Raw genomic sequence first — 25,821 nt, forward strand, 5'->3', positions numbered from 1 at the left:
GGTCGTCAAGTCATTCGTTGACTAGTTGAGATTGGCGGAAAGTTGGTTTTTCTACAAACTGTTTGTCATCCACTCGTCTGGAACTTAAATAACCGAGTAGAATTTTGGAAAATAATTTTGGGAAATAAAATTGACCCGTGCTTTTAGATAAAAGTAGAAGAATTTCTACTGATTGAATTAAGTAAATAAATTGCTTCATTCAAAATGTCAACTACTACAAAATTCATACAAGCAGCATAAGTTATTTTGTAGAATCTGTTTTGCAATTACTTCCCTGCACTCATGAATTTTGTAACACTGGAGCCACATTTTGACAATTTTCCAACGTAAATCTGTACAAAACATGCAGGAAACCTGGGACAAATAGCTACATTAAGTATATTGAGTTTTGTGGCGAATTTCATCATCTACAGATGATGAAATTCGCCACAAAAATTTATTTTTCAAAAACTTATTTTTTAAATTACTACTAGTTTTTTCGTATTTCAGGTGGGATTAAAAACATCGGTTTTGGGAGGGAAGGTTCTATCGGTAACCACGGTCTGGATGAGTACACCTCATCCAGCGGTTGAATATTTACTGACAATTAATTACACGAACATAAATAAATTGTTGGCCTAATTAAAAAGTTAAAACGGTATGTAATAGATTATTTAGGCTGGAATTTAAATTGGAATTCGACGCCATTTAATAAAATCAGGAATTATTTTTCAGATTTTTCGACAAAAATCCAAACTTTAAACTTCAAATGTCACAAGAAGCCGATAATTAATTGATTGATTGCTCAATTATAATTTTTTCACTGGTAATTAATTAAAATCATTGCAGTTTTAGTCAAACCATGACGCCATATTTATCAAAATAGTAATTTATATATTACGAGTTAAGTTAAAGATGATCTAGTTGGGAAATGCAAAATTCAAAATTTCAAGAACCTTAAGTTCAATAATGTGTGAACTATTCCCGATTTTACTATATTTTTTTAACTTACAAATAAATTTTTAACCCAAACAGTCTGCATATGTTTAAAAATATTGCTCTCAAAACCACAAAATCAATAAAAATTTGACATATTTGTCATAAAAATTGTTTTCATTGCACTGCAACAAAAGGTTGAATTTCCCAGGTTTTCCGCGTGTCATACAACAGCAGATGAAGAATTTGAGACTAATTTCTTATCGTATTAACAAATAAAGAAAGTAAAAGAAATTTAATGTGAAAATAATTTGTTATCAAGATCATTTGTAGTAATCGACGCTTGCATTTTAAAATTTTACGAAAATTTAAATTCGGCATCAAATTGAAAGATTTATGATAAACAGTCTTTTATTTTCCTAATGAAAAATTTTAAAGTTTTGCGTGTAATACTAAGAAAAATTACATATTACAATAATTTTTTACTCGTTGGATTCGTTTACTTTATAAAAAAACTTAATAGAACAAAAACGCAAATCTACCTGTTTCTTTAATTGTGTAAATAAGCTTTTAAAAGAATCAGATTTGGACGTCGAATTTGCCCATTTATTTTATTTTTGTTCACATTTTGGGTATTCTTGGGAGAAAGATGAAATTCATTTTTTTTCCCCTTGGAATGAACAAAGTGTGGGAAATTGAATTTTAAGAAGGTTTATTACCATATTACCATATCAAATCATTTCAAAAGTAAAATTTTTGACGTAAAAACAAAAGATTTGTTAGATTGCCTTATTTTTTAGTTGAAAGTTGACACTTATTTCTCACCGCGAAGTAAAAAAATTACAAGAAATTAAGAACTAATGCAAGTTTTATGAAGAATTACCACCATTCTGACCATCAAAACTATGGGAAGTAATTATTCTACACATAGATCGGATATTTTGCGTACTCCGTACTCCGAGTACTACGAGTACTCCGTACTCCGGCAAATCTCGCGTACTCCGGCCTCCGGAGTACGGAGTACATACTCCAAGCCCGGAGTACTCCGACCTACAGTGTGACACGAAACTTCGACCCGATAAATTCGACCCCAAATTGCAATTCAGATTACTCACAAACGGCTTGAGCAATTTTAACGAATTTTTTTTTGTGAAATGGCTTAGTATGTGGTGTGTCCACCATGGACTTCTCTCATTAGTCGGATTCAATTTAGGAACGAACGGCTTAATTGTTTAAGCAGGTTGATGTCAATCTCACCATACACTTTTTAAGTCTTCGGACTAATTCATCTCTTCTGGTGGGAACTGGATCCACGTAATTTTTTTCCTTTGCCCATGACCATAGGTTATTTATTGGATATAAGTCCGGACTGTTCCCAGGCCAAACTCCCTGTCCCCATATGGTCGGAATTTTCTCCTCCAAGATCTTCATATTCTGTTATGAACGGTGGGCTGGAGCACTATCCTGCATGAAAATAATTTTTCTTTCCGATGGATACAATAAAGGATCATCCACAGCTTGTAAGTATATAGGCATTATTTTTTATCGGTAATATTTGGCGTTGACAGTCGCCTTTTGCTCTGCCGCATGAATTTCTGATACCGCTCTTGAAATAACCCGGTTGCGAACATGACTTTCACGCGGAATTTCGGTGACACTGTGTGGAACTTTTTTCTTGCTATCTGAGTAGAATCTTGTGGTTCTTTAATTGGGTTCGTGATGCAGTTCGATGATGATTTCATCTGTTCAGGGGGCGTGGTCAATGGTTTCCTGTGCCACCCTTTCTGACCCAAAAATGCCACTTTTTTCGACCATTTCGCCTAATTTCATTCGATCTGCAACATTTTTTTGAGACAGTAATGTCCTCTTAGTCGTTGCGAAGTTTTTCTTTCCCCATTTGGTGGTCTTGAGGTGGCGACGGATGCTTTCTCTAGAGATTTGTTTCCTTCTTATTTTGTAACTTTCACTCATATTTAAAATACGTGTTGTTTTTCGGATTGATGCCCCCAACTTTTCCTTCATTTGTCTTCTAATCACTTGTTTGGACCTCGGAGAACATTTTCGTGGCCGACCTGAGCGCTTCTTGTCGGCGTGACCTTTCCTATGGGACCATTTCCAAACCGTCTTTGGATTGACTCGCAAAATTCTTGCTATATGACTCGTCGTAAACCCTTGCTTGAGAAGAGTTTTAATCTCAATTCGTTTTTTCACATTTGTGGACATGCCTTTAGGCTTCATTAAAAAAAAATAAAATTTGAAATCGGTTTAGAAATACCCAAATGCGAACGATTTTACTGACTCTAGTTTCGCGTGCAGTCTCATCGGGTCGAAGTTTCGTGTCACACTGTATGATTCTACAACCCACAAAAACCAACATCTATATTGAAAGGCTTAATAACGGATTATTTTAAATATTCAATTTTCTTAATAATCAGAAAACAAACATTTTTACATAATTATTTTGAAATATATTTTTGCAAATTTATTACTACAATTTAAACGCATTAAAACGCACTGACCATTTTTGCTAATAATTTTTATGCTTGATGAACTCATTCTTTGTCCGTGGAAAGGATCGCCATTTAACTATTTAACGTCTCAAGTACTTTCAAACAATAAAATTTTGAAGTATAGTCGAATTTAAAAATATTTTTTAACCAGTTAACTGGTTAAAAAACTGGCTATTTGTGAACTGCAGTTCACAAATATTAATCTACTTGAAGTGTATCTCATAATTTAAAGATTTACTCTAGAATTTCGTAGCGTGTGGACCTCTGACGTCATTAGGCTCCTCCTGCTGGCTCCGTAATATGCAGTGCGGAGTGTAAGCCACCACCACCGCTCATAAATAAAATAAATTCTTCACCTGCATTTTGGCGTTAAAGTCTCGCATATTTAATATATTTTGTAAAACTTTAACGCCAAAATGCAGGTGAAGAATTTATTTTATTTATGAGCGGTGGTGGTGGCTTACACTCCGCACTGCATATTACGGAGCCAGCAGGAGGAGCCTAATGACGTCAGAGGTCCACACGCTACGAAATTCTAGAGTAGATATATTAATTTAGAAGATATCTTCGTAATTTAGTTTTAATCCTTAAAAATTCTAAAAACCGAAATTTGGCGTCCAACTGTTACGTTTGTAGAAAAAACTCGCTCAAAAATGAACACTTGGTTAATAAATATTCTCGTACCAGGAAGCAAAAAGTTGTTTGATAATACATAGACAAGCAAATCTATGGATTTGTGCCTGGTAACAAGTAGACTTTCTATTGGTTTTCAAGTGGGTAGAGAAATTCAAAATTTCTCTATCCATCTTGGTCAATTAAATTAAGTTTATCTGTTTTCTGTTGATCGTCAAATAGGTTTACGGAGTATTTGTAAAGTATACACTTTGCTAAATAATTTTCACCTGTGTAAGTTTACAACACAATTTCAGACTTGATTTACAAACCTTGGGGAGATTTCTGCGTAAATTTCAGTCATGTAGAATTTGACTGCCCTAATGACTAATTGTAGATTGGTAGACTGTGTTGAAATAGTTGATTATACTTCCAAAATTTTCATGCTCCCGCCAAATTGATTATCCGTCCACATTACGTAGTGTCACAATTTTTAAACTACTTTTAATTGGTAAACTGTCGAAGAACTGGTGAATAGTATTGAAATTATTACATGTATTGTTGGTGACAGTTGTGGCTTCAAGGTTCTCTGCATGGGTGTGCCCCCCCTCCTCCACTCGAGGTGTGCAGCTGGCACAAAATTCATACATGGAGGCCTCCTTTCCCCTCCAGGCGAAGGTCGGGAAGTGAAACTGTCTTCTTTTCCTAGAAATTTGCACAAAAAGTGTACATAATTGGATGGGAAATCTTGGCCGGAAATTCGGCACAGGAAATATTCACATTAATGTCTAATTAATGTCATTAAAGTTTCACATCATCACCTAACTTTGCAAATGAATACTTTGCAAAACAATTCCCTGGTATAAATATGTGCCGATTTGTTGGGTAAGTCTTCAGGGTTCTTCTGTTGGGTAAGTCTTTGTTGGGAACTTTGGAAAATAATGCAGATTTTATGCCAGATTTCGTAGAACTCGATACTGGAAAATGCTGGAATTTTTATTTGCCAATTTACTCAAAAAATCTGCAAATTTTTATCACATCGCAAACAACAAACATATTTATTTAGTTACAAAATGAGGCACTGTTCGAAATAAGGCTTGTCACGAGTTCACAAGAAAATTGCCGGTTTTGTTTGTATATAACGACGAAACCATTTGTTTGAAGTTTTGAAGAAAGGAACCAGTAATTTAGATGCTTACCTCGTTTGTAAGTAGAGTCAGAGGTCGACGCCGATCTCACGCCGCCGCAGCGCCGTACGCCGGTAGCATTTTAGGGGCCGCCGCCGCCGCCGCCGCCGCCGCCGCCGCCGCCGCCGATAAATCCGATTTCCTATACCTTTAACATTGGGACGCCGCGCCGCCGAAAAATTACCAAAAATTGGCGCCGCCGCTGCCGAAAAATTACCAAAAATTGGCGCCGCCGCCGCCGAAAATTGGTCGGCGTCGACCTCTGAGTAGAGTAATACGTTGTACGTATTAAATTAATTTCCTTAAGCAATAAAATTCTTACCACTTTATTCCCATCGCTGATTCTACTGTAGACCTTGAACTTGACCAGTTTTCCATTAGGATTTGCCGGAGGTAGCTACGAGATGAGGACGGACCGACGATACGACCCATTTCAAATCCGATGGCGGAGATGTTATTGGAAAATATAAGTTGTTATCTAATTTTGTATTTTTCCTTCGAAAATTATGAATATTATAAAAGTATACGTTGTCAAAATAAAAGTAACTGAACATTAATACCTAGTTATTTCATAATGGGTGTGAGTAGCGCGTAGTTCAAAAACCTGATAAGCAATAATTAAACGATAAGTTGTAAACAATTCCTTAACTCAATACCTTGAAAACGTATATCTTCATTTTTATCAATTCGGTCAACTTTACGAGATATAGGACTTGGAAAGGGAGCGGGCGGCAATAATTTTTCACTTTCACCAAAGCAAAAAAAATTCCGAAATTGCAAAGGCTATGAAAACCTCAAAAGTCAATTTTATATTGGTTGCTCGAAAAATTACAAGATTCCTATAGACAGGGTCTACCAAAGTACGTCCAAGTTCCCGTCGTCCGAGGTCAAAGAGGACACCGAGCATGTTGAAAGCGCGGAAGGCGAGAATAAGAAGAAATCCACGCCGCCGCCAAGGAAAGTTGGCTCTACAAATGAAGGTTTCGAAATCGACGATGACCAGACCCCTAAAGTTGGACCTTGGTATGAAGGCTCTGAAACGTGGCAAATGCCACATGTTAACAATTCCCCAAAAGGAAGCTAGGGTCAAAAAATGCAAAGCGCTCCTCAAGCGGTACGGAGAAAAAAAGACGTCTTCCATCCTCTTTACAGATGAGGATATCTTCAACACGGATGAGTATTTTAATAAACAAAATGGCCCAATCTATGCCAGATGAAAAGGTCACAAGATGAAAAGGTCACAAGGTGAAAAGGTCACACCATCCTGGCTCAGTGATGGTTTGGGCGGGAGTGAGCGAAACAGGGAAAACGCCGTTGCATTTCGTCGAGAAAGGGGTCAAGGTCACCGAAAAAAATTCAAAAAATTGAAAAAATTCGTCCTGCAACCCGTGGTGAAGCCCCTCAACGAAACCATGTTCAACGGAAAGCCTTGGACCTTCATACAAGACTCAGCACCAGCGCATAAGGCAAAAATCGTGAAATCCTGGCTCAAAAACAATGTTCCAGACTTCATTTCTACTGCGGATTACCCTCAGCATCGCCGGATCTTAACCCACCGGACTATGCCCTGTGGACTAAACTTGAGGCATAGGTGTGTAGTAAGCCTCACAAAAGTGTGGAGGAGCTGAAAAAATCCCTACTCGTGGAGTGGGACCTTTTGCCCATGGAAGAGGTGCGTAATTTGGTGGGCGCTTGGCGTTCGCGTTTACAGCAGTGCATCGATGCTGGAGGAGGAAATTTTGAAGTTTAAGATATGTATCCTCATTGAAATTTAACTGGCTTTTCAAAGAAATAAAAATTGAAAATTGATTTTTAAAATCCAGTGAGATATAGCTGCTTTCCTAACTCACACCCATTATGAAATAACTAGGTATGAAATAGCGAGACAACCTTGTAAATTGAATAGATTTTACTTTAGGGATATAAATATGTAACATGTGGTAAATGTCATTAACTGCAAATACATGACATTTGTGACATTTATGACATATTCAACACCCTGTTGTTAATCAGTTATGTGGGTACTCAAATTCCATGTGACAGGTTATCTGATTAGTTGGTTTTATACTAACAATTTTTTACTATTGACTAAAATCCTCAAAACTCTACAATTTAAAAAAATACGATTTCATTTCATCATTTATAAAATTTATTTTAATTATTATTCACTCAGATGTTTGGAGATTGTGTGGTCTTTTTTGAACTAAGAAAACAAATTATCCCATATATCCTAGATCTGAGCAAATCGTTAGGAAGTATTTGTGACGCTATTTCGATTTTATATTAGTATTTTGTAAGATTGCGAATTTTAGTGGGTTCCAATATTATTTCCAATTTTCTAGATCTAACGCCGAAATTGAAATTTGCTTAAGGTTTTGCAATCTTTATATAACCAAGTCAGATTTAACCTAAGTCTGACAATAAAGTTTTTCGTGAAGAATTGACTCGACGCCTGTAAATATTAATAAAATATTCTAATGTCAACTTGAATTAGTATGTTTTTCAAATCATTATCATCATTAGAATACTACATGTATACAAATATTTGCGAAAATGTAGTCAACGAAAGCCCTGTACGATTTGCAAGGAAAAATAAAAAACAAAATTTCAAAATATAAATGACATTTTGCTATTTAATATTTGTAAGAAAATATACAAAAACTGTGTGAATCTATTAATTAAGAAAATAATGGGATGTTACAAAAATGTTTTGGTTTTACGCCGAATTATACTTTTTAAAAACATGTCGACTAATTGTTTTCATAGATTCCTTGCTGCTTTTATTTTTCGATTTGTTGTAACCCGCACAGTTTTACTTGAGCACGGCTAGGCTTCAAAATAAGGATGGATTCCTGTAATGTCTTTTAAGTATGTCTCTTTAAGTTGATCTTATCGGGTTGAAAATTTTAAGCATTCATGGTATGTGTGAAATAAACAATAAAAGATATTTTATAGGGTACAAAAATTGATAATTTTTTATTAAACTTGGTGAAATCAGTTTTAACTTTCTATTCAGAAAAATAAATTCAGAAATATTTTTTCGTTAGGTTTAACGTCAAAATTGTTTTTTATAAAAGGATTTTATATGCCAATTGGTGAACTAGATTCATAAATCCTCAAACCTGTAAAAAGAACAAGTTTTCAAATTGCCAAAATAAGTGCAAATTATTATAATGCTATTTTCTAGCAGTTTCTTGCCGCACGCGAATAATGATAGCACAAATAGTAAAAATATTTCTGCGCAGAAAAATAGTAATTTTTATGACAAAATATTGTTGTGATTTGTGTTGCATATAAATATTCACCAAGATGACCTACTTTTTCCTTCATTAAAAATCGAATGTCTATTTAAACGGTAAGAATAATTAACGACAAAATTGGTATATGTACAATTAGAGCTGCAATCCATTGCTGAAATGGAAAAATATTATTAAAACTAAAAAGAAATTTACGGTTTAATTTCTATCTAAAACTTGTTCATTTCAAGTTGTACATTTCACATGATTTTATTTCGGATAATTTGTTCCCACATGGGAAATCTAGCTCCTTGACAGAAAAGTAGAGAAATTTGAGAAAAAATGCTTAGTTTCACGCCAGAATTTTAACTTTCGAAATGATTAGCCCAATAAATTGATTTGGTTGCAATCTCTATTTTTCGGACTCTTAACGAAATCAGTTTTTCAAAGGTGACTAAATTACTTACCTTTTTTCCGAGAAGTTCTTCCAAATCGTGAAATTAGTGTCAGCTTTTACACCCTAAAGTAGAGAAAGTTGGAAAAGATTATTACATTTCGTACTAAAACACACACATCTACATCCCGAATACATGTATTACTGTAAATTGCATAAAGTCTTTCGAATGTACTGACAAAGTCCTACAAATATTTATTTATCTTGCATTTATTTTAATTCGGTTACCGAGACTAAAACAGAGGGAAAAAGCTAATTAATTTCTTTCGTGGTGGTGAGCAAACATGCATCACGAGACTCCAAACGTCATTTTACGATCCCTCTCTCGTTCAGGGGTTTGACCCCGCAATATGAGGTCACAGAGTGAAAATATCGACAATTTTACAGGAACAATGTGTTTATATTAATTTTTTCTAAATTATGACAAAGTTTGATTTTCTCTTTGGATGGTTAGCCCCTCCCCTTTTGCATGTTCCGTAGCCAGTTTCCCACTACACAGTCTTTGTCATTCACAGTAATTAGCAAAATTTGGAGAGGTTTGATAATGTTTGTGTATTACAGCAAAATTACATTTTACTAATATTAAATTTTATTAGAGATTCAAGGGAGTTTTTTCTGTTGGAAATTGTTATCTAATTTTAAGAATATTTAAAAACTTTATTTCTTTTACAGGTGAAATTAGTGTCGACTTTCTCGTTAGATATTGTAATTTAAATGTGGAAAAAAATTAGGTCTGACACCAGAATTAGATTCGTTAAAATGTACATAATTTGATGTATTTACACAATTCACGTAATGATTGGTAGCTTGTAAAATCCGTAAATTTTGTAACATAATCTTACAAACTTTTACAAAATTAAAAGACGCCCTTGATCTACATAACCTTACAAATGTTTGAAGGTCAATTTTCTTTAGAAATATCTGTAAAATTTTGTAAAGGTTCGTAAAAGTTAGTAACGAATAACGAATTTTCACAGTCAAATTTTTCTTATACATGGACAGAAGACAAATACGTCAACTTTCATGACAAAATTTACCAACAAATGTTGCAGTTTTATTTTTTATTATTTACATACTGAAATTATTTGAAATTTGAATTTATAATATAATTTAATAATTTCTTGGAATAAAGGGTTAACAGATTAACCCTTTATAAATTAACGTAAGGGTTCATAATAAATTGTATTTTTATAGACAGAAATTTTGAATGTTGAAAACCAATAAAAAACCTACTGATTGCCAGGCACGAATCTAGATTTGATTATGTATTATCGAACGACAACAAACAAAACTGAACGTGTTGAAAACTAAATCACGCTGCTGCTTCCGACAAGAGAATTGTTAATAACCAAATGTTTATTTTAAGGGAGTTTTTCTTTTTTCTTTCTTCTTACAAGTTATCAAGGACTGCGTGAATTATCCCTTTCACTTAAAATAAGACTATTGGAGTAGAGAACCTAATTAATTTTATGTACTTGATTTGATGAAATGTCGTAAAAATTAATTAACGTTAGGTTAACTTTACAAATTTTTATCAATTTTGAAGTTATTATTACGGAGAACCTTAACCTGTTAATATTAATATCTATTTTTTATTTCAGCTTTGTAAAAATGCCGGATTAAAGATCACTAAAAAAACTACAAATTTGAAATTTAAAATTCATCAAAACAAAAATTTATTAACTAGGAAACCTCGAATCTAAATTTATAAAAGTTATACAATTTTTTCACAAAAGTTATTTCGGCCTTGAAATCGCGCATTTGGAGCAAAATTATTTATTGAAACAAATTTCTTGAATAAATTAATTACGAAATTGTGTACTAGATCAAACACTTTGATACTTTGTTACTTTATTTAAGTATTTATTTTGTAATTGATTTCCAAATTTTGAAACAGATAAATCATTTACCATAAATAATATTACTTGCAAAATACATCAATATTTTTGTGAATTTTTGAAACCGGAATTATTAATTTACAATATTTTAAATGCTTAACATATTACAATCCAGATGATTGTGTTTGCTTGCTAACTTTTTATGAACCAAGTTCCAATTTTATTTGTCCAAAAATTAGTATTAGAAATTAGAAATAAGCTTAAAATGTCGAGATAAACGAACATGAAGAATGAAACGTTAATTCTTCACAGTAAGTATATCTATTATTTAATTGATTAATTTTAATTTGAGATTTTATAAACAATTTATTAGAGAGTATGTATTAATTTTCTATAAAATTAACTTATCCAAATATTTATCGAAACCTTGATACCCTACTGCTAATTTTGTAACTATTTTTTTAGAATAAGTGGATCAAATTATTAATTAAGTCCATAAATTGAAAAGCTCAAAACATGTCAAAAATTTTTTGTGTGGGATGAAGGTCATTTCATTCTTGACAAGATATATTACTAGGCTAAAATTACCATGAAATCTATCCCATCCTGCATGCACGACCCTACCGTGTACAAAGTTACATGATTTTGTATTTAAAAAATATAAACACACCTCGACTTTCCCGACCGGTATGCTTTGTAAATTTTTTTTAAAAAGTTAGATCTGAGGACCTTTTGTTGCTTGTATTTTTGCCAAGTTAATGCGAAAATTTTTTGAAAAACTTTCTCATTTCAGAACATTATATTAAGCATCCGGTATTTACTTAACTCCAATGTATATATGTGTGTATGATTTTATGTAATATATAATAAAATGCTAAATCACTAAAATAAAACTATATTTAAATAACAATAACTTGCATTTATCTGCTTCTGGAATAACTCACAATAAGTTGTTCGTTGTATCTGTCGTTTTCCATGAATATATAAAATTTCAGAAATTAATTCCTCCGGCGTGAAAAACATGTATGAAATTAAAACATTATATATTTTCTTAGGTAAAACTATCACTTAAATCTCAAATATACGAAAAATCGTAAAAAGTTTTACAAAACAAATGTTTCTGACATTTGTAAATATTACATTTTTTACTAATGTCCGTGCTGAATTAACATCGTAGTGAATAGGAAAAAATCACACGGTCTTAGAAAATGGTAATAATTCGCTAAAAACATCATTACCGGTTGGAATGTACATATGTATTACTTTTTCTCTATATACTTACAACTGTGTTTGCAAACTGTTACAAAATAAACATGATAGGGAGGTTGAACAAGAGTCAAATTTTGTGATTGTACTGTAAATTTGACTGTAGAAGTACAGGACTTCCTATCTCTACAATCAAAATTACATTCACAATCACAAAATTTGACGCTTGCTCAACCTCCCTAATCTGTGCAGTTGCGTTGTTTCGCGAAATAATTATTGAAAAATATTTACAGTTTTCGATACAAAAATCCACCAACGCAAGCATACCCACGATCTTCAGCAAACCGACTAAAACCCCGAAATAAAATATGTGTAATAATTTATTATTCAATTCGTATTTTTAGGTTGGACGAGTCTCCCTTCCAAAATGAGGCAACGATTTGCAAAACAAGCCCTATTAAGTTCGATTCATTAAAATTAGAAACTTTTTTTGAACGATTTTTTCTGAAATTGAAAATTTGTAGGGGGTGTGGTCGTATTTTAAAAATCCCTAAAATTAAAAATTTGCTCCATCGCTCAAGATTTTCAGAACCGTTTAAATTTTGGAATGCTTCAAAAACTGATTGAGCACCAGGAATTTGAATTTCAATTCGTTCAAAAAAAGGGTCTAATTTTAATGAATCGACCATAGTAGAAATGCGATGGGTGATTTTAATATTTCCGCTACTAAATAAAGTACATCATGAAGATTCTGAGCAAGATCTGTATGTCCTTTTAGCATTTATAACCATACGTGTTCAAAAACAAAAATTTCATTCAAACTCATATCATTCTGATTTCTGAATGTCGATTTTCATTCATTTTCATTCAATTTCTATCATGTTCATTTCATTTCATATCATTCCGCATCATTCTCAATATTCCCCATGCATTAAGTATATGGTGAAAGGAAATGAAAAAAATGATAATTTTCATTCACGATCATAGTTGAAAAATGAAAGAGTTCTTCATTCAAAATCATTCACATCAAACCAATATCATTTTCATTCACGATCATTCCGCATCATAATCGCTCTTTTGAATGAAAGTGAACAGGTATGTTTATAACTGAATAAGGTGAAAATGAGTGCAATGGAAAATATATAATTGGGGTTCTCAAATAGTGAGGTGCATAGAGGGAGGTGCAATCAACTAAATTATTTTGCGAAATCGGGTAATCTGTTTATAAAATTACGCGGTGATGTCACACCACTCGCTCCTGATTGGCTCAAAAAACTACGAATTAAAAAATTAAGCATGACATTTTTACCATCTTCGACACCATGTTTAATTTACTAACTTGCTCATCAGGAGAGAAAAAGTTGCGCTCAATTAACGAGAGCGTAATTTGTTACGAAATTACTCGTTTACCCAAATCCTATTTGAGTACACCAGTATAATGTTACAAAAATGTTTGGGTTTCACGCCAAATTATACTTTTTAAAAAAGATTGCGAAGAATTTTTTTCATAGATTCCATGCTTTCTTTTGGAGTCTTTTGGAGTTTTGAATAGTGAAAATTGATCTCCAAAATTATTCTTGAGATTAATTATACTTATTCTTACACGTGGACAGAGACAAAACATGCTTGTCAGTAATTTTTTTTTAATTTTGGGTTTTAAGTCAAATTTATAATTTATTTTTTTAATGATTTATTCATCAAAATATTAGGGCAGAGGGGTATCTTACCGTTAGTGTAACATGCATTTTTCATTCGGCAATAACTTGTTACCAGGTAGTACAATTTCGGTCCTTCCGCGCCACGAATGCAGAAGTTAACTTACTTGAGAGAAAATATTTCTTAATGCGTCAGTTAAGGGCAAAATTGTATGTATTATAATGATTTGAAGAGTTAAACTTAAAATAGATTCGTGTTATTACTGCTACACTATAACCTGATCCCATGGACCCGACAAATTGCGGATTGGTTTCTCGAGAACCCGTAAGGTTCAACATGGTGAGGCCTCCCATGGGATCAGGTTATGATGAACCGGTAATAAGATGTGAGGAAATCCAGAATTGTTTAATGATAAAATTCCACTATGAAAATGATAAAGTATCATCGAACTCTGAAAAAAAAAACAGAAAAAAATATTCAAAAGTGCAATTTTTTCCCATACATGAACATACCGTAAATTCTCTATTACTGGCCGGGGTTCTAATAGAGGCCCATAGCAAATATTGGCCGGGTCTGAGGCTCGAAATTTCAATTATAGGGCCCGGGCCTCTAATAGAAAATTTACAGTAGATAAAATAAGAGTCAAATTCAAATTCCTGCGAGGAATAATTCAACAAATGTTTAGATTTTATAACTAACTTTTTTTGTTAGTAATTTTAAGTTACTAATTTAAATAGATGCGATACATACGTGAAGCAAGTTTTACTCGGTAATAAGATATGATAAAATTTGTAGTAGTTTGCGAACTTTCAGTGAGAAATATTGCTCATATTTACAAACATCCTTTACGATACAACTTAATTAGCACACAATGCACCTTTATATCCAGGAATTCTCTTTGTTCAAAATTTTTTATAATCGCCAAATTTCGAAAAAAAATTCAAGTATGGTCAAATTTGTGACTTTTGTTAAAATTGTTTTTCCAACAAATGCGCTCAATGATAAATGATGCAAGTGAGGGCAGATAGATACCATAAATTTGCACAAATTATCTACCTTTTCATATTTGTAAAGTTATGAAATTTATGTCCATTCGTCGGAAGAGAGAATCATCTGATCGATTAACTAACTTGTAACTTTTGCGCATAATTTCTTTTTAACGTTAAAGTTTACCAAAAACGAAAAAATCATGTTCCATAACTCTTCGATTCAAAATTTTCCAAAATGTGTAACAGATTAACCTGCACATCAGTATTTATACCTCATCATGATATATTTTTATTTCCGTTAATCAGCAACTCATATTTATTGGGATGATTTAATGAACTCAAAAATTACACAAAATATTCTAATCTCATTTTAAATTGGTTTGGAGTCTGGCTTGTTAAATGATTTCTGTCGCATATTTGACCATTGTCACGTCGAACTTGCTCATATTGGAATGTTTATGTAACACTCGACGCTCTTTTCACAAGTTTTGATCGTTACTAGTTTTCACCAATTTAACTATTTATGTACAAATCAAATATTTGATGGACTAGCTTTTGCTAGCTTAACAAATCTACGTAATTTATTATGCAATTCATTTTACGATATAAAACAAGTTTGGCGTAGAACGGGTACATTTTAAACATTTACTTTCCGCAATCATATTTTTGCATTAATGTGTTACCATTATGGCTGTACATACACCCCGTACTCTCTGGGAATTTTGGGAATTTCAAATTTCTTATTAATCTGCTACTATAACTACACTTATATATTTCATGTTTAAACTTTTCCCAGTTATAGACTTATCAATCTTTTGACTAATATGTCATAATTTATCTTAGAAAAATATATCTTGGCGTAGAACCTAATTTTTTAAATTGTAATTACCGAGGGTGTCCTACGCTATTTTAGTAAAGCTAAAAACTGACCTTAAAAATGTAGTCGACGTCGATGATTTGTTTCGTATGTTCAACGTTTTCCCCAGACTCCTAGCTAACTTGCCTACATCGCAGTTTCCGCAGATTCTTCATTTTTTGCATATTTTTATAGGTGAATAGATCATACTCGCTTTAAAAAAGTTTCCAAAACCCACCAAAATTTGTACTTGATTACGTAGATTTGTAAACCTTGGTTTTTGCTAGTCCCAACCCCTTATAAACCTTTGGGAAAGATATATTGACTTCTCACATGTATCTGGATATTAGAAATGATCGAAATTACCAACTCATTTTTAGCACGCTGCATACGGGGTCGTTTTCCGGGAAATTTTGAGGGTTAAGTCTGTTTTCACGTGAATTTCTGTGATTTTCCGGACCATTATGTAATGTGACGAATAATTTCTCCTCCAGAGAATAATTGACACATTCACGTATCCAACGTGCACCCGGGTTCTTACTGCTAAATTACGTACGACTACGAATAAATCTGACTCAACGACAAGACGACAATTCACTATTACTCATCGCCTATTTATTTACTCATAAACATAATGACGTGCCTTGGAGGGAGGAGAGACTAAATAACTAACTTGACCAAAATCACACAAAATTATCAAGAAAACCTCGGTGCTGTCAGGTTGACCTCGGCAGCACATTACCCGCCAGGTTGACCTTAGCGGTGCCCTAACAATTTTCTCCAACGGCGCTGCAGAAATCTTCCTCCAGCACTGTCACGGTCGCTGCAGAAATCGTCTTCCAGCGCGGTCACGGTCCCTGCAGAAATTTTCTCCACACGAGCATTGCAGAAATCTTCACACGATTGCAGCAGCAGAGCTCGTCCTCACTTCCGCTCCCGGCTGCTTCTCACGACGAACTGAATTGTTTTTGTCTAGACGGCGAGTTTTGTAGTTGGAGCGAAGAGCCGTTGTCACAACAACTCAACTTGCCCCAAAATAACTTTCTTCGACAAATAAATACTTTCTCCTGGCATCCTAGCTAACTACATACATATATCACAGTAACACTTGTTCATAATGATATTATTTGCATATTGCTACGAGATTTTGACAACTTTCCTACTTTTTAGTTTGGAATCAGGATTGTCCCACTTCCCAGGGCGTCGATTCTTCCAAAAACGGTACGCAACACATTTTTTGGGGCCTGAAACTCTTTTCGCGCTGGGAGTCCTCCTAATGAAGATTTTTTTCTAATTCCAACGGAATTAAGTACATTAGACACTGTTCTTCGAGAAACACTATATCCGGATAATGTCAACTAGTCAACAATTTTTTTCTGTGACGATCTTCCTTCGGAAACGTGCTTATTGGGATGGTCGACTTCGGGGCGCCATATCTTCGTTATTTTTCGACCAATTTTTTTTAACCAATTTTTGTATAGACCTCTGACAACTCCAGTTTTAGAAAAAAAATATACAAATACGCAAAACTACTTTTGCGTGGAATTAGGTCAGTTTTTAGCTTTACTAAAAAAGGATAGGACACCCTGTAAGCACTAAAGAATTTGACAAAAAATACGAATTTCTAAACCAAATCTATATTTTCAGTAACAAACATTTTAACTCATTTGTGTCAAAATTAAATAACCCACTGCACATAAGAATCTTTAAGTTTTCTATAGTTAGCATAATTTCAAGAAAAAATAAATTCGACGTCAAACGTTCACGAAATTAAAGCATACTAATATCTAATAGATATTTGCCAGAAATGTCTTCAAATGAAATTAATATAAAACATAAAATTAATATAAAATACAGTAGCTACAATAAGTTAGGCTATGGTATGAACGTGGTTTGTTCAGGTCCCTTTATTTTGTTCAAGTTAAGCTACCAAATACATATATTACATGTATTTTGAAGGAAATTTATCAAGGAATCCGAATATGATAACGATTTTCCAAAATCTCAAAAACTGACTGCACAATTTTGGGAGGGAGCGGGAAATCTGTGAATCGGATGCCAAAAAAGTTAGCATATGGTTGTGGTTTTTGATCTGCTATTTTGTAAAATCATAACCTAATAACGTGTTGGTCCTCCCATAGCTTCAATCACTGCTTGTATACGTCGTGGCATGGAGTCCACTAATTTCTTGGTAAAATCTTGGTCAAGATATTCCCATGCTTCTGCCAGGATCCGTTTTAAGTGTTACTTGTTGCTAGGATTCCGATTAGCAATTTTTCTCTATAATTCTGCCCACAAATGTTGTGTGTGATTAAGACCTGATGACTGGGCAGCCCATGGAAGAACTTTTATTTCATTTTTGGCGAACCATTCCTTGGTGGTTTTGGCGGTACGTTTGGGATCGTTGTCCTATTGAAAGAAACAGTCCCTCTAATTCTTAATTTCCGGACTGATGGAAGTAAATTCTTCTGTAGGATGGATTGGTAGACATCCTTGTTCATAATGCCGTCAATGAAATGCAATTTTCCTACACCATTTGTACTCATTGACCCCCATGCCATAATAGAACCACCTCCGTGTTTGATGGTTTTTCTTAGGCAGTTGGGCTTAAGACTTTCGCCGACCTTACATGAGACTGTGGTCACACCGTCGGTCACGAACATGTTGAACTTGCTTTCATCAGTCCATAGAACAGTTTTCAATCATCAGTGGTACACGCTGGGTGATCTTTGGCCCACTGAAGCCGCTTAAGTTATTGCGCTTGGAGATGAAAGGTTTCTTCCGCGCGACTGCACCCTTATAACCTTTTTCTTTGATGAGATTTCGGACTGTTTGGTTAGAAATGGAGACCCCGTGTTGGCTTTGAATTTCTGCAATTTGTCGATCAATCCGCGGAGTCGTCTTCCTCTTACGTCCGGTTCGCCGTTTATTTGCCACAGATCCTGTTGATATCCATTTGTGGATTATTCTTTGAGTAGCTGGCACCATGAATTTTGAATTCTGAAAGATTTTTATGTATCCGAGACCCTTCTGATGCAAGGAAATAATTTTCCCCCGTTGCTCCAGCGATAACTCGTTTCCTCGCATTTTCACCTTGATTTTAGTTTCACAAAATGAATTATTCGTTTAGCTGGTAGTTGTATTACAGCATATATAGTTGGAAATTAACTTACCAAGAAAATATAATGGAGGAAAATCTAAGAATTCAACTCCACATTCAAAAATCCTTAACCATATGCTAACTTTTTTTGCCTCGGATTCACAGATTTCCCGCTCCCTCCGAAAATTGTGCAGCCAGTTTTAGAGATTTTGGAAAATGGCCAACATATTTCGATTCCTTGATAAATTTCCTTCAAAATACATGTAACATATGTATTTGGTAGCTTAACTTGAACAAAATAAAGGGACCTGAACAAACCACGTTCATACCATAGCCTAACTTATTGTAGCTACTGTATCTAAAATCGTTGATGTTTAGAGATCGGTAAAATGTTGTGCTGCTTGCGACATATTGAGACACAAGTTTATACAATCCTGCATCAAAGGTAACTTTTGATATGCTTTGATGATTGTAACTGCGTATACATTTATGAATTTTTACATTAATTTTCAATTATCATACAATATGAAAGTCTGAAGATTTCCATATTTTCATCTGCAATGATTTTATGCCAACATTATCTCGAGTTGACATAATGGCTTGAAGATTTGTTAATTTTTTGTCAATTATTATTCTGTCATGAAAAACTCCTTAAATTCTTTGCTACGGAGAAAGGTTGGAAAGAAATTGTGTTCACTGTGATAGGGGTTCGTTGTAATGTGGAATACTTATACAAAAATTGCTAGTTTTCACTTAATAAATAACAAAGTTGAGTGCGTGACAAAAAAGCCGAAGTATAATATTTGCTAAGATTTTATTACTTCAAATCGATTTCAGCTAATCTTTGGTCTAAATGCAATTTTGTTTAAAATTAAGAATTACGATTTTAGACCAATTAATTGAAAATGTTTTATTATTGGCTCTAAAATACCAATTTAATTACATACTCAACAGCTGCATTGACATTTCTGAAATATCTCATTTGCTACATTAAATTGCAAAGTTCGACTGCTTTGATTTTTTTTCGTAATTTCGAATTGTTCAGGTGTGCCATGCATGGTTTCATATTACTTCTCAGGCAAAATGTCTTTAAGAACTACGTTAATTATATTATAAAACTAATTTCAGTGTTGAAATTATTAAATATCTCATTTCAAAAAATATTCACAATTTATTATAATTCAAGCGAAAAAAATGTTCTGGAAAAAATGGTTTCGTTTTTCAATCCTCCAATTACACATCAATTTGGTCGATTATCTATAAATAACAATTTCATTAAAAGTATGTATGTCATTAATTTGTTTACCTCGTGCACCACGGACAATTTTTACGTTCATATTATTTACACTTTTTATGAAAATTTTTAGTAAGATTTACTGTTCTTTTATGGAAAAAATATTGTTTCCAAATTTTCTACATTATAAGTAATTCGATTTTCTTAAATAAATAATAAAATGTTTGAATGTTCAATTTTGTATTGGAAAATGTGTTAACTTTACGTCGTTAACAAAAGTGTGTTAACTTCAATCAACTAATTACGCGGAACGCATTTTTCAAGAGAAGTTGGATTTCTAAAATGCATTGCTTGCACCGATACTTCCCAGTCTCTAAGTTTTCTCCACTTTCAGATGTGCGTGGTATTTAATTTTTATAAAAATTTTATTGCACTTTCAAAATTTATACCCTGAGAAAAATTGATGTTTACAAATACATTTCGTTTTTTTTTAATTTCAAACTATTTCGATAATCCTTAATTTTTATAAGGTCGAGCTTAACCAAATTATGAGTAATTATATAGTTTATCAGAAATTAACCAAAATAAATTTTGTAGACATATAAACAATTTATCAAGGAAAATCTAATAAAAATATGATTTTTTAGCTAAACATTTATCAATATCGTTGTCTATTTTGCCATGTATCACGTCGACTTGGTTAATTGTAGCATATCGCAATCCTGAAGCATATGTATTTAAGATCGCGTCGTCGTAACCCGGTTATGTTCGTAGGCTCGTTTGGCTATAGAATAAAATTAAAGAGTTAAATTAAATAAATGAATTAAAAATATTATAAAATTAAATTAAAAAGTTGAGTTGGTTCCATAATTCTCAATATGATGAAATTGGGTTCAAAATTTGAAAATTTTTGAATAAATTAGCACAATTTACTAAAATCCGTGCATCGTGAAACAGGAATGATTAAAAACTTTTCAATATTTGTAAGAAATCCGTTTATATTTGAAGGATGGCTTTATAAATTTCCGGACTTCAAGACGCTATATTTTTTTACAAAAATATGTTGCATAGTTTAAACGCCAGAAAGTTACTTAATGGATAATTTGGCACGTTAATAAAAAATTAGATGATAAGAGCAATTCTGTAATCAGGACACGGACCAAACTTAACAAGATATTTAAATAAACAAAATATGTATGGATGTAATAAAATAAATGGCATTATTCCCCGATTAATTAACAAATTCCTTCATTTGCTAGAAACTTGGTCACCAAAATCAAATCTGGTAACAGTTTGGGTGAAAAATTATGAAGTAAAATGTGCAATAGTGAGTAAATAAATGTTGGAAAATTTGGAAAGGAGACTCACTTTGTAGAACTTTCGAATTGTAGGCCGGGTTTGAAGGTGAGGGAGGTGTGGGAGGGTGAATTGTCCATCGTTTCGAACGACTGTTTTTCTTCAGGGACGGACGGGAAGAATTTTTCGATGTGTTGACATCACGTGCCGAATTGTGAGTGTGATTGTGAGTGGAAGGAAGGGGGAAAGAAAGAAAGAAGAGACCGTTGCAAGCGCGTAACGGTGGGTGAAAAATTAAAACCAATTAGGCCAACAAAAATCATTTCAAATTTTTCGAATTGGCCTAAATGTCCTTATCTGAAATAATTTGCGAAAATTCTGCACATCAATGTACAATTTTTTCACGAATGTCACGTATTGCAATTCGTGACATTTACGACAGATTGTGACATATTCATAACCCTAATCTGTAAAATATTACTAGAAGCTGAACTTTTTAATAATTTATTATCCCTTTGATAATAAATTTTTACCAGTAGGGTAACATACTGATGCAGCCTTTGTATTAATTTGTTACAATGACAATAAACTTGCCCCAATAAGAACATATTTATTTATTTACATATTTAACTATCTATAATTTGTTGGTTCACAAAGATTAAATCTATAAAATATTTTGTGATGGATATTTTAAAAGAAATAAATATTTGGCGTAATAGCGAAACATTTAAAAAGTTGCCCGTTGACACATACTTGGTACTAAAGCCCAAGAAATTACCAAACTATTACCAATATTATCGCGCTTGTGCGATTGGGAAAATTACATGAATTGTGCAACCAACACATTAATTAAATACACGTATGAAATGTAAAAATTTCTGCAAAAAAATCATAAAATAAGAGAAACGAGATTGTGGGCAAAATTAGGGTACTCTTTGAAGTACACACTCCAACCACACCGATCTGATAAGACTCGATAGTACCATGTTGGAGTTTTTACTAATCGCAGTTCGAACTCGTATTTTAGCGAAATTTTGTATAAATATTTCTACCAGCATCGCCCTGTCGGATATATTACCTGGTAGATCATTTGTTTTAAGGTCAAGTAATTTCTGGTCACGTAAAAATTTTAAATTATCGGAAAAGATTTAATTAACAAGACAAAGATTTGCAAAGTTTCGTGCAACGGAGACAATGATTGATCACTAGCATTATTTTTGGATTTTATAAAGAGAATTTTAAGGATCACATGAAACGTGTGTTTACGTCGAAATTATGGGATTGGAAAATTTTAGAAGGAGATAGTAGTTCTTTTATTTTGCAGTACAAATTTTACTATAAAAAATTTGCTAAATGTTTCCGTTATAAATACGTCACAATTTTATTTTAATGGATTTCACATATAAGTTTATACCACGATTCACTATCTGTCATCAGTGTTAAATAGTGATAAATTCTTGAAAATTGGACATCGAAATGGTAAAAATTCCTTTGACTTTCTCCATAAAACATTGAAACGTAAAGGAAATTGTATTCCAATTTAATAACAAACTTTAATTTTTATAATTCTTGTAAGTGTATAATTCTTGTAAGGTGTTGGTTCCAGAAGTGCAATATTTTAAGCTAATAATTGTATAATTCTTAACCAGTAACAGTATTTTACCATCATTTTACCACCAACATTGTGATAAACTGATATACCGGCGTGATTAATTTTGTGTACTTTCGTTGACTTTCTTTTTAAAATGTAAATATAATTTTAATTACAATTTTAAAAAATGTTTAGGTTTTACGCCAAAATATCTTTATTTCTAACAAATTTTTACGTAGTAATGAGACAGATCGTCAAGAAACTCTTTCCAAAACAAAACGTTTAAACGTGAAATTTTTATTTTTAGTATTAAAATAGTAGCAGATTATTAACAAATCTGCTGTAAAATATTGCCAAACCTGTTGAAGGAATTTTTGAACGTTCTGAAAGAAAATTTGAAGAATGTTCCAGTAGTATAACAAACCAATCTTCCTGGTAAAACAAGTCAACAAGTGTCAAACTTTCTGGTTGGAAACTTGATAAATTCTTAACTAAAAAATGTTTAGATTTCATGCCAAATTTTTAACAAATGAAGTCTAATTATTAAGTTTTTGAAAGTAATTGTAAAATTCTAATATTAAAGTAGTAACAGATTAATATGAAATTTTTATTAAAATATTAGCAAACCCATTAAACATTATTTTGAAGCTTAATTTTCGTGTACTTGCAGACTTGACAATGAAAATGAAAATGAAAATTTGAAAATGAGGGAAATTATTCACGAAATGTGATCATTTGTAAATTTACCCCCTGACGTTGGGAAATAAATTCTAAGTTAAAAACTTACGGCTTAGTTTATTTGCCAGTGAAAATTTTAGTATAAAAAATTTCCCAAATTTTTAGGTTACGTCATAATTTTATTTTAACGGGTTTGACATATATAATTAGCTTTCAGATTCTTGGTTCATATGTAAATAGTCTGATTTGATTTGATTCGATTTGAAAACGTGTTTTCAAATATTTTAGACCTTACCAAAGTAGTTTTGATGAAAAGAATTCTTGGAACGTGATAAAACATAGGAAGAAAAAGTTTCTCGGGTGAGGAATACTTTCCTCCTACCCGCGAGCAGAGGTAAGGAATGTATCGACTTGTTCCTGGGAAAAGTAGAATATGCAATTTTACAAGAATTGTTTCAACTTGATGCCAAACTTTTAGTTTTCAAATTTTGAACGTATCATACAAGATAAAAAGCTCGCTTGCGAGTTTGACCAAAAATATCAGGGTGACGTTTGAATAGCTGAAAAAATCACACCAGAAATGAACGTCTCGAAATTCTGAACATTTTTACATATTTAACCTGAAATTTGAAAATATTTGGAAATTTATTAACCAGCGTAATTTTTTGCGTCTTACGAGGAAAGCCTTTTTGGTGCCCGGGGCTCCCAGCATAACCACTATATACATTCGACGTATTTTTTAATACTAGTCCGGCGATGTGCAAAAATTTACGTGTTAAAATGACATTTGGTCACGTGGTGACGACTTTTCTGACGCGCGGAACGGTCACTTTCGCCCTTGTTATTAACACCAGCAGGCATACTTTTCACCACGCCCCTCGCCCATCTCGTTTCTGAAATCCCAACCTATTTACTCATAATCTGAAACTTCGACAAATTTCTGAAATTTCGCAAAAAAAATTAGAACACAATCCTGAAATTTGGAAAATAGTACAATTTTTTTTTAATTACAAGTTTTTTCAGAATTTCAAAAATTTTCAGAATTTCAAAAAATTTCAAAATTTCAAAAAAAAATTCAAAATTCAAAATAATTTCTTCCAAAATTAAAAAATTTAACCTTTCAAACTATGAATTACATCTGCGGAAGAATTTTTTTGAATTTTGAAATTTTTTTTTGAAATTGTGAAAATGTTTAAAATTCTGAAAAAACAATTTTTTCAAAAATTGTACAATTTTCCAAATTTCAGGATTGTGTTCAAATTTTTTTTTCGAAATTTCATAAATTTTTTCAAAGTTTCGGATTGTGAGTAAACAGGTTGAGATTTCAGAAGCGAGATGAGCGAGGGGCGTTAATAACAAGGGCAAAAGTGACCGTTCCGCGCGTCATAAAAGTCGTCACCACGTTACCAAATGTGATTTTAACACGTAAATTTTGTCACATCATCGGACTAGTATTAAAAAATACGTCGTCGTATATAGTGGTTATGCTGGGAGCTCATGGCACCAAAAAGGTTTCCCTCGTTAGTTTACATGCAGTGTATGCAGACAAGCTGCAGAATTCTGCTCCTTCATCTGCAGAAAAATGTGTTGGATTGTTACTGAATTATTTCGCATTATCTATTATTTCTAAACTTGATTCGAATCTGCAATCTAAACAATTGTTTACATTTATATTTTGCGATTTACATATATTCGGCGGCAAATAATAACAGAAATTAATGTTTTTGAAAAACGTAGAAAACCATGTTTACAATAAAATGTGAGCCGTTTTATTAATAAATGTACAATTTACATACTTCATACAAAATTCGCTAAATTCATTAACCGAATTACCTATATAAAAAACATTGCTATAAAACTTATATTTAAACGTTGTTGGATTTTATATCTCTTAATTACGATACCCAAGTTAAACCTGAATGATGAAAAAATTATTCATTTACTATTATTATCACAGTTGTGCAAAACTAAAATATGGCGATTGGCATTAAAATTCCTACACGAGTAAAATTGATCAAGACCAAGAATAAAGGTTTCTTTTTTTAACGGTGATCTGGTAAGTTGTTGGAGTAAAATAATCAATTCCATAAACTACTTTGGCCTACAATAACTTTTAATCAGCTCCGCTTTTTAAAACTAAATTGTAAGATTAATCTGCCCAAATGAGAAAAAATAAGAATGCGTTATAATTATTTTAATAACTAAGATCTGTGGGTACTTGTCGCTAAAGATGTTTCTATAAAATAAAAAAACGCCATTTTGTACATCACGGTGACAAGCACAAAGTTTGCCTGCTCCACTAGAGAGTAATGGACTCGATGGACGTCCATTTTGTCCATAGTCCATGTCCATGTCCATGTCCATGGACAATGGACGGAGTGACTCATAATTTTTATATTGTCTATGGACTAATAATAACTAATAATTTCAATAATCTTGGCGAAATCAAGAATTCACATTTGT

The sequence above is a fragment of the Folsomia candida genome, unplaced genomic scaffold (assembly GCF_002217175.1).
Source record: "Folsomia candida strain VU population unplaced genomic scaffold, ASM221717v1 Fcan01_Sc019, whole genome shotgun sequence".
In the NCBI taxonomy this organism is placed as follows: Eukaryota; Metazoa; Arthropoda; class Collembola; order Entomobryomorpha; family Isotomidae; genus Folsomia; species Folsomia candida.